Genomic DNA, 9647 nt, shown 5'->3' on the forward strand with positions numbered 1-9647 from the left:
TATCATGTATCTGTACACTGTAAATCAATGGCTCAATTGTAATCATGTATTGTCTTTCCGCTGACTGGTTAACACGCAACAAAAGCTTTTCACTGTACCTCGGTACACTTGACAATAAACTAAACTCAAACTGTAAAACGTTTTCAAAGCTACTCGGCAAAGCATTGAGAATTCAATGATCCCACGTGACCTTTCCACAAAAATAGTTTATTAAATGACAAAAGGTCATCTGTTTGAACTGTGATCTTTACAACAAATATTCACCATCTTCTTCACATGGGGATCCCCTTTAACTGTTGCCATGGATACCAGTCTGTGAATCCCTCCAGCATCTTGCCAGGTTCATAGGTTCTAGCGGCTGAATCCAGTTGAATCCCAGGCTGCTCAACCTCTCCCTATCGCTCAGACCCTCGAGTCCTGGCAACATCCTCGGTGTCAAATCCGGATCCAAAGGGTGCAGCGGTAGAGTTGCTGCCTCATAGCGCCAGATATCCGGGTTCGATCCTGACTACGGGTGCATGTCTGTACGGAGTTTGTAAACGTTCTCCCCGTGACCTGCGTGGGTTTTCTCTGAGATCTTTGGTTTCCTCCCACACTCTAAAGACGTGCAGGTTTGTAGGTTAATTGGCTTGGTAGAAAGGTAAATTGGCCCTAGTTTGTGTAGGATAGCGTTAAAATGCAGGGATCGCTGGATGGTGCGGACTTGGTGGGCTGAAGGGTCTGTTTCTGTGCTGTATCTCTAAACTAAACTAAACAAAGCATGAAGCCAGATTTGTTTCATCATTTATGTTTAAACACCACGCCTGCCATGTCGGGATTTGAACACCTCCCAGTCCTAGTCCAGTAGCTTAACTTCCAGGCTATTGCACCACAGCATTCATATTCACCAGGGAACCATTCCAGAGCAAAGTTCCGCAGTTTCTGGATGAAAAAAAGTGGAAATAAAATCTCTATTTAATATATTCCTTGCACAAAATGTTTGCACTCAGTCAACAAAAAACTCAAGATAGACACAAAAAGCTGTAGTAACTCAGCGGGACAGGCAACATCTTTGGAGAGGAATGGGTGACGTTTCGGGGTCGAGATCCATCTTCAGGCTTGCTGCCTGTCCCGCCGAGTTACTCCAGCTTTTTGCTTCTGTATCCGCTTTATACCAGCATCTGCGGTTCCTTCCACAACAGAAGCTCGAATTCTAATCACTGACATCGTTGTCCAAACTTGTTTTAATTACAGGTCACAAAGTTGGCAGGCAAAGTTGTTTGCGAGAGTGATGCAGAGAGGCTGAGAAAGGATATCAAGAACTTTTGAACCTCAGGAGAGAGAAACTTTTTCCTAGGATGGAAATATCAAATACAAGAGTAAAGGTTAAAGCAGGGCAAGGTTTTTACTCAGAGGGTACTGAGGGTCTGGAACCTGTTGCCTGGGTTGGTGGTGGAAACAGGTACGATAGAGGTCATTATGAGACTTTTAGATAGGCACATGGACATGCGAGTGGAAGGATATGGATTATGTGCAGGCGGATACGAATTGGTCTTTGCATCATGTTCGGCACAGATCTTTTGGGCGACTATAGGCGACGGCCGCAAAATTTTCAACATGTTGAAAAATATTTGGCGGCAGTGGCGACAATTTTTGCTGTTGTAGGTTGTCATAGGTGCTGTCGTAGGTGCTGTCGTAGGTTGTCGCCAGGTGTTGTAGGTGAATTCCATTAAAGCTGGTCGCCTAAGTAGGACAGGCCCATTAGGAGTACTTTTGTACCTTTGTCAGTTCCAGAAATGTGGCGATTCTTTCGCGTACTTTGTGTATTGTATGCAAAAACAAAGAATTTCTATGTACCATAAAGTATCATCAATTGACTCATTGTAGGCCGAAAGGCCTGTTTCTGTGCTGCACTGTTCTGTAAGATAGACACAAAAGGCAGCATCTCTGGAGAGAAGGAATGGGTGACGTTTCGGGTTCAGACTGTTCTATATTCTACGTTCTACGTAAATTAATATAATTGATAATATGTGAACCTATGCTGCACTCCCTCAATAGCAAGAATGTCCTTCCTCAAATTTGGAGACCAAAACTGCACACAATACTCCAGGTGTGGTCTCACTAGAGTCCTGTACAACTGCAGAAGGACATCTTTGCCCCTATACTCAACTCCTCTTGTTATGAAGGCCAACATGCCATTACCTTTCTTCACAGCCTGCTGTACCTGCATGCTTACTTTCAATACAATAGTGGCAGTTGAGAGGATTTTGGCTGGGCACATGGATATGTTGGGAATGGACGGATATGGATCACATGTCAGCAGAGCAGATTAGTTTCACTTGACACATGTTCGGGTTGGACACTGTGGGCTGAAGGAAAGGAAGAGAGAGAAAGGAAGAGCTTGGACTGTGATGTGTGTCGGTGACGGCCAGTGCAGACAGGAGACTCGAATACGCAGAGGGCGTTAGAGATCATTTGTATTGTTTCTTTATTGATAGTTGATAGAGTTTCTGTATTTTTGTTGTGTTTGCTTTAATAAATAATTATTTGTGCTCATCCCCATGTGCTTCCTCCATTCGTCGATCAAAATCCTTGATACCTGCATATATCTCTTACCTTGCCGGAAATGCGATTGTTTTCCGGATCGTATGTCTGGTTGCTCTGCGGCCTAACATCATGGAGCTGGTGGCCTTGCTCGTGACTGACTTTGAGCCCCATCGCGGGGCTGTGGACTTACCATCAGAGCCTGCAATCTCTTGCCTGGGATCGACGCCTGTGGATTCCAACATCAAGGAGCTCGCAGTCTCGGGTAGAGACTGATGTCGAGGAGCTCCAAAGTCGCAGGAGGTTTGACCAGCCCCAACCCGGGGTCCGATCGCCCAGCGCAGGGGGCTGTGGTTCCCCCCCCGATGCATGAGCTTGATCGCCCTGACGCGAAGGGGCCAACCGCCGGCCACAGAAGCCAAGATCGTCCCGTCAACGGAAGGTTCGAGGCCCCCGACCGCGGAAGAACAAAGAAGGGAAACGTTGAACTTTTTTTTCACCTTCCATCACAGTGAGGAACATGGAAGAGTCACTGTGGTGGTTGTTTACGGTAAAATGTATTTTGTGTGGTTTGTTGCTTTTTATTGGTATGTCTGTATGGCAAATCAAATTCCAAGTATATTGCAAAACATATTCGACTAAAAAAGTATTATTATTATAATTATGATTATGATTTTATTACAACTGGAACCTTACATACAGGAGTCAATGCAAACAGTGTTGTTGCCTTTATTGAAAGGCCAGCTGAGTACTACAATTCTATAGGGATCTGGGTTCGATCCTGACTATTGGCACTGTCCGTACAGAGTTAGCACGCTCTCCCTGTGACCATATGGGTTTTCATAAGTTTATACGATCATAAGATCATAAGTGATAGGAGTAGAATTAGGCCATTCGGTCCATCAAGTCTACTCCGCCATTCAATCATGGCTGATCTATCTCTCCCTCCTAACCCAATTCTCCTGCCTTCTGCCCATAACCTCCTCCCACAGTCCAAAGAGGTGCAGGCTTGTAGGTGAATCGGCTCCTGTGTAATTGTCCCTAGCGTGTAGGATAGAACTAGTGTAGGGGTGATCGTTGGTCAGCGCGGACTCGGTGGGCCGAGGGGCCTGTGTCCACGCGGTTTCTCTAAGCTAAAAGAAATAACATAGTGTAGTTAGACCTGGAACATTGCAGAAGTTGTCACGTGGAAACATCAGCAAAGCAATTTTTTTTAAACGGCTGCGCCTTCAGAATAATGTAATTGGCAGCCTCGACTTGTTTCACAATGTTGCACTTCATGCTTGTCATCACCGCAAGCTGGCTTAACATCATGATAACAAGACCCAACATGACATATTGATTCCTTGCCCTTCACCAAACAGGTTTGCTGAATTCATTCCCACAAAGGAGAGGGTTTCTGGTGCAGGACACACATGCACGGGCACACAGTAGCTCTTAATTGTACAAGCTAAAGGGCAAGTGGCTTACAAAGGGCGAAAATTACCTGGGAAAGACAGATCTCCTCTGTTGCATGAGAGAGAAAGCATGAAAGAGGAGCATTAAGAGAAAACGGATGTGCAGGCTGTAAACATGTACTCCCCATCCCCTGCTGTGGTGCAGGTCAAAGTGTACAGTAGGAACTAGAAACCAGAAGATGGATAGAAAGTACAGGAGCAGTTTCTTTAGTCGGAGGGTGGTGAATTTTTAGATCGGATTAGTTTAAAGGTACAGCGTGGAAACACCGTGTCTGCAACAACCAGCGACCCCCGCACACTAACTGTAGTTCAATACACACCAGGGACAATTTACAATTATACCAAGCCAATTAGCCTACCACTCTGTACGTCTTTGGAGTGTGGGTGGAAACTGGAGATCCCGGAGAAAACCTAAGCGGGTCACGGGGGGGGGAATGTACTAACTCCGTACAGGCAGCGCCCGTAGTCCGCATCGAACCTGGGTCTCTGGGGCTAATAAGGCAGCAGATCTACCGCTGCACGACCGTGCCTGTGGAATCTGCGGAATTCATTGCCACAGAAGGCTGTGGAGGCCAAAGCAATGGATACATTAATGGCCGAGAATGATAGATTCTCGATTAGTACGTTGTCTGGGGTTATGGAGAGAAGGCAAGGGAATGGGACTGAGAGGGGAAGATAGATCAGCCATGATTGAATGGTGAAGTAGACCTGATAGACCTATCAGTTATGAACTTAAGAACTTACGAATGTTGACATAAAAAGAGTGCTAGCTGGCTGTCAAAATTTGGGCTGATGTTTCATGAGAAGCGCCAAACCTAGGCTGCCTTTAATATTGCCTTTATTGCACTCACAGGCAATAAAGAGTTTCTGGACTGTAATGGCTGTTGTATTATGAGAAATATAACAGACAAATGGCCACAACAAGAATCCGCAAACAACCAAGTATTGAAGACAGATTTATCTGCTTTTGTGATATTGAATGAGAGATAATCATTGGCCGGGGCACCAGTGATCGATTCCCTGCTTGTCTTCGAAGCAGGGACATGGACCATCGAAGTACACTTTGTAGAGCACACTGAATCTCCATCTTATATCTCATATGGAAGACAACACCTCCAAGCAGGCTGCGCTCTCCGGGAACTGCGTTAGAGCATTAAGGGAGCACGAAAAAAATGCCAATTCTCCATTGACTGGAGTCATATGTAGCACAAAGGAAAATATTCGTGGTTATAAACAAACTGTTGTGGAGACTCAATAAACCTGACCTGATTTTACTTGGACCCAATGCATCAGGGAATGGACCAACGATGTTTACAGTCTGGACTCTTCTTCTGACGATGAACGGTCGCGACCCAAAACGTCCACACACACGTCACCTGACCCACTGTGCACGTTGATTAATCTCAGTTCAAGTAACCCCTACATTCGCCCTCTCTCCCCCATCCCCCAAACTCCACACGTCCTACTAGTTCCACTGTTTGCATCCCTTTATTCCTTCATTATCACATCTTCCCCAGCCAACAATGTGCCATTGTGGGCTCCACCCTTCCTCGATCATCTGCTGCCGTCCCAGATTTGTTCTGGGCTTTTTCCTACTAGTTTCCCCCCCCCCCCCCCCCCCCCCCCCCCCCCCTTCTTTCAGTTTGTAGAAAGGGTTCCGACCCGAAACGTCACCCATCCTTTGTCTCCAGAGATACTGCCTGGCCCGCTGAGGTTAGTTTAGTTTAGTTTAGTTTAGTTTAGTTTAGTTTAGTTTAGTTTAGTTTAGTTTAGTTTAGTTTAGTTTAGAGATACAGCGCGGAAACAGATCCACGGAGGCGATGACCAGCGATCCCCGCACATTAACACTATCCTACACACGCAAGGGACAATTCAGAATTTTACTGAAGCCAATTATCCTGCAAATCTGTACCTACAAAAGTGTGTGGGGGGGGGAATCTGGAGCACCCGGAGAAATCCCGCGCGGTCACGGGGAGAACGTACAAACTCCGTACAGACAGCACCTGTAGTCAGGATTGAACCCAGGTCTCTGGCACTGTAAGGCAGCAACTCTACCACTGCATCACCGTGTCTATCTTCGGTGTAAACCAACAACTGCAATTCCTTACTACACAAGGTAAACAAATATGTTTGATTAACATCTCAAGCATAAAATTGCAACTAAAATGTTTCAAATGCCATGGACCTGCCATGGATATTTTCTCCCACGTTAGCCCCAGTGCCAGTTCGAGCATATCAACATGTTTAATTTAGTTTAGAGATACAACGTTGAAACAGGCTCTTCGCCCACCGACTCCGCGCTGACCAACAAAGATCCGTACACTAGTTCTACACGTTAGGGACAATTCACAGAAGCCAATTAACCTACAAACCGGCACTTCTTTGGAATGTGGAAGGAAACCGGAGCTCTCGGAGAAAACCCATGCGGTCACGGGGAGAACGTACGAACTCAGTGCGGACAGCACTCCTAGTCAAGATCGAACCCGGGTCTCTGGCGCTAGAAGCCAGCAACTCTACCGCTGCGCTACTGTGCCGAGGAAGGTGACAGGTTATAAGGCCTGAAATGGTCAAAGGCTGTCAATATGCACGTGGTCTGTCAATATGCATAGGGCATTTGCTGAACATTAGTCTAATTGCAATCGACGCACCACCCCACTGTGTTTTCAGAACTGTGGAGTTTGGTCAAGCAATTCATCACAGATACAGAAACTGATTCAAGTACATGCAACCCCTGGTTAGCTACGAATGCAAATCAATGACCTTGGAAAGTCTGAACTGAGGCACGTCTTCTCCCATTTGTCTGAATCTATTGAGATGGGACAAATTAAATGAATTAAATGAGCAGTAAAAAGATAACTGAGACACAATGCATGTACAGCTGTTGGACATCATTCCATATCATTTAGGTTGTGGTCTTACCCATGTGCCATCAATCTGGAGAAAATCTTCAGCATTGCTCCAGGAGTGTGGAGTTATCTTCTGGGCTTGTGGGTCCTATGGTGATGGCTGAGGAGGTCAACATGCGAATCACAGACTCAGACAGAGACAAGATGTTCAGGAGGATCAGGTCCTCCCATCGCCATTGCAGGGTCTGCGTGCACTCCTGATGCATGGACACAAAGTTTGGTTTGTTTTGCTTTAGTTCAGTTTAATTTAGTTTGGAGATACAGCGTGGAAGGAGGCCCTTTGGCCCACGACTGACCAGCGATCACCCAGTACACTAACACCGTCCAATACACACTAAGGACAATTACAAATTTGACCAAGCCAATTAGCCTGCAAACCTGTACATCTTTGGAATGTGCGTGGAAACCGGATATCCCGAAGGAAACCCACGCAGGTCACGACTACGTACAAACACCGTACATACAGCACCCATAGTCAGGATCAAACCCGTGCCGCTGGCGCTGTGAGGCAGCGACTCGACCGCTGTGCCATCGTGCCGCTCTTTGCGTCACCGTGCCGACGGCCTTAGGAACGAGTCCTTCGTCCCGCCGTGTCCACGCCGATCGCCCATCGCCCGTTCACACTGGTTCTATGTTATCTCACTTTCCCCCTTCCTACACACGAAGGACAGTTTATAGAGGCCAATTAGCCAACCAGCCACTCTCAATGTTCTCAACACCATCCCCGATGTTCCTTCTATACCTTGATCAGTCATGAGCCAAACTCACCCAGGAGCCAGTGAGGATGTTGTATTTCTTCAGGAGACGCTTCAAACACAGCCCAGCATCTTTTCCCGTGATCAATACATGGTCTCTACCCATGGCATTGCTCAGAATGGAGAGCCTGCTTGGGGCATCAGGAGGAAGGTACACAAATAACATGGCCTGATGTAGAGGGCTGACTAAGTGTAAACAGGACTTCATTACTGCGATAGACCCAGAGTGCTGGAGTAACTCTACGGGTCAGGCAGCATCTCTGGAGAAAAAGGGTGGGTGACGTTTTGGCTCGGGACTCTTCTTCAGAGATGCTGCCTGTGTACCACCGGGTGGCGCCAGCAATGGCTGCCTCGCCAACAGTCTGTCTGTCCCTTCCTTCTTTGTTATCTTATAGTATGTGTTAAATGTATGTTTTAGTGTTCTTTAGCTTGTTTAATGTGGGAGGGGGGTTGGTTGGGGAATTTAAAAAAAAAAATCTCTTTCCTCGATGGAGATGCGATATTTTTCAGTATCGTATCTCCGTCCACACTGCGGCCTGACATCATGGAGCTGGCGGCCTACGCTGGGAGCCGACGTCAGGAGCTCCAATCGTGGCAGCCTACGGATTTAACGTCGTGGAGCAGGCGATCCCTGTCGGGGATCGACCTCGGAGCTCCAACCACGGGAGCATGCGGACTTTAGCATCACGGTCGCTGGTTAGAGACCGGCTTCGGGAGCTCCAAGCCGCAGGAGCTTCGACCGCCCCGACGCGGGGGCTTCGACCACCGGCTGCGGGAGCTTCGATCACCCCGACTGCAGATGGTTCGACTGCCCCGACCACGGGAGAAATAAGAGGAAGAAGATTGGACTCTATTGCCTTCCATCACAGTGAGGAATGTGGGGAATCCGCTGTGGTGGTGTCTATGTTAAATTTGATGTAGTTGCGTGTCTTGTTGCTTTTTTTAGTATGGCTGTATGGTAATTCGAATATCACTGTACCTGAATTGGTACAGGTGATGATAAAAGACCTTTGAAACCTTTGACCCGCTGAGTTGCTTCTGCACTTTGTATCTATCTTTGGTCTAAACTAGCATCTGTGCAGTTCATTGTTTCTTCATTACACTGGGACATGGGCCAAGGAGAGCTCTCAGATCTTGCTTCGTTCATCCTTCCACTGAATTTGGTGATGTTTTGGAGAACAAGTCGGAAATACTATTCTCAAGGTCTTGAGATGTCCGCTGTAGGAATCCATGTCTCAAAAGCATGTCGGAGGACATGCATCACTATTGCCTGGTAAACCATGAGATGCCAGGTCTGAGGGTCTTGAACTGTAGGGCGGCACGGTGGCGCAGTGGTAGAGTCGCTGCCTAAAACCCCTGTCCCATTGTACGCGTTCATTCCAAGAGTTCTCCTGAGTTTGCCCTGATTCGAACTCGGAGATTTACGGTAATGGCCACTCGTCGGTACTCGGGGCTCACGTGGACATTTTTCAACATGTTGAAAAATCTTCACGAGTTTTCCCGTGCTTACCTGTCGTTAGCAAGTCTTCCCAAGTACCTGGCGTTAGCGTTACGAGCCGCTAAGACACGTCACCGAGCTCCGACGTACCCGCTACGTTCATTCTCCGTGCTTACCACGAGTTTGATTTTTCTTAAACTCGGGAGAGCTCTTAGAATGAACTCTTACTGTGGGACAGGGCCATTACAGCGCTAGAGACCCAGGTTCAATCCTGACCACGGGTCCTGAATTTGCACGTTCTTCCTATGACCACGTGGGTTTTATCCGGGTGCTCTGGTTTCCTTCACAACTTTAAAGGTTTGTAGATTAATTGACCTCTGTAAATTGTCCCTGGTGTGTAGGCTAGAACTAGTGTGAACGTGTGATCGCTGGTCGGCACAGAGTCGGTGGGCCGAAGGGCCTATTTCTGTGCTGCATCTCAAAAACTAAAAGTTAAAACTTCAAATACCCTTTCCTTTAATTGACCAAAGGATGTACTGGTAAATTGAAGTCAACAGAGTACAGCATT

The sequence above is a fragment of the Leucoraja erinacea genome, chromosome 19, assembly GCF_028641065.1.
Source record: "Leucoraja erinacea ecotype New England chromosome 19, Leri_hhj_1, whole genome shotgun sequence".
Classification (NCBI taxonomy): domain Eukaryota; kingdom Metazoa; phylum Chordata; class Chondrichthyes; order Rajiformes; family Rajidae; genus Leucoraja; species Leucoraja erinaceus.